Genomic DNA, 1,659 nt, shown 5'->3' with positions numbered 1-1,659 from the left:
TATGTATAGCTGATTCACTTTGTTATACAGCAGAAACTAACACAACATTGTAAAGCAATTATACTCCAATAAAGATGTTAAAAAAAAAAAGTAAAAATATTTAAAAATTAAAAAAGAAGTTCACTCGGGCTGAACAACTAAACTGGCCGAGAAAGCGAGAGGCTGGGGCAGTCCTGGAAAGGCCTCCTCTGTGTGTGTCCAGGGGACTAGAGGACAGAGGAGAGGCTTCTGCAGAATTGTGAATAACTGTGCCACTGCTGAGCATTCTGGTTCATCCAGAATATCAAAAGTATGTTCATCATAGTAGAGGATAAATGACAATTAATATTAATTCTAATAAGAATGATGGAGGTTAACCTAAAACCGCATGTTTGAGTATTTGCATATGTTAAACAACTATGCCACATATAAGGCAGCATATCTTCATAGATAGCTACATATGAGGAGTGAAGTGATTATTTTAGCTGGCACCAGAATACCTCCCTATGAAAGCACTTGGTTAGAAAAATATTGAATGGGCCTCTTGAGATACAAGGTGAAATCTTGAGGTTGTGGGCATGGCAACACAAAAGACAGCACAACATCAATAGCATGTTTTTGTGTGTCTGTTTTTAAGGAGGAAAGAGAGAGAAACACAGCCGATGGTCTTGGAGCTCTGATGCTCCCTGGAATAAGGCAGCAGTGAAAAATTTCTGATGAGGGCAAACAAAGGACTTTTAAGAACAAGCATGTCTCACAGGCAACTTGAAATTATGTGCACTGATGTGATGAAATCCTGTCCTCCGTCTTCTTCAAACCTTCAGTAGAGGTGGCTACCCACACAAAGTCCCCGTGTGTGTAGAAATCATAGAGTGTCCAGGGTTGAAATGGTATGGGGAAACAAGCAGACGGTGGCTAGACGTACCTACGTGAACCAAATCAGTGGGGACAGAAGGCAGAGCCTTGACAACAGAGCCACTTCCCACCTCCACCCATCTACCTCCCAAGGAAATCGTGGAGAGGACATGGATTAGGGGGTCGAGCAGTTTTATCTACCCTTAAGCAGTTCAAAGGGCCTGGCGAACATCTTGGTTAACATAAATATTACGTAAATATTGCCTAGCCATATGGACATGTAGATACAGGGTAATATCAGTGTACATTTGTATGGTATTTTTCTCATTTAACAAAGCTGGTATTTAGGAATTTTGGGTGTCATTAGGCACTTTTAGGTCCTGAGATATATCTGATGCAGGAACTTTTTTATAAAATGCTCTTAAGAAAATGAAAAGAACAAGCCACAGTCTGGGAGAAACTATTTACAAATCACATATCTGATAAAGGACTTGTGTCTAGAATATATTAAAAAATACTCTCAAAACTCAACAATAAGAAAATAAAAACCCAATAAAAATGGGTGATATATTTGAATGAATACTGTACCAAAGAGATAGATGAATAGTAAATCAGTACATGGAAACATGCAAGCCTTCTTCATAGGTTTTTTGTGTGTGTGCTTGTGTGTATGTGTGTGGTTTAGATCAGATAATGAATGTGAAATGGTTTTTAATTACACAGGAGCCCATTTGATTACATGAGGACCTACCATAGCCACTACCCTTCCTGAGGAATGTCCAGCAGCCATCCTGGTCCAATTCTGTATGTGACACACTTCAGGTC

The sequence above is a fragment of the Physeter macrocephalus genome, chromosome 9 (assembly GCF_002837175.3).
Source record: "Physeter macrocephalus isolate SW-GA chromosome 9, ASM283717v5, whole genome shotgun sequence".
Lineage (NCBI taxonomy): Eukaryota > Metazoa > Chordata > Mammalia > Artiodactyla > Physeteridae > Physeter > Physeter macrocephalus.
This window is presented reverse-complemented; position numbering follows the sequence as displayed.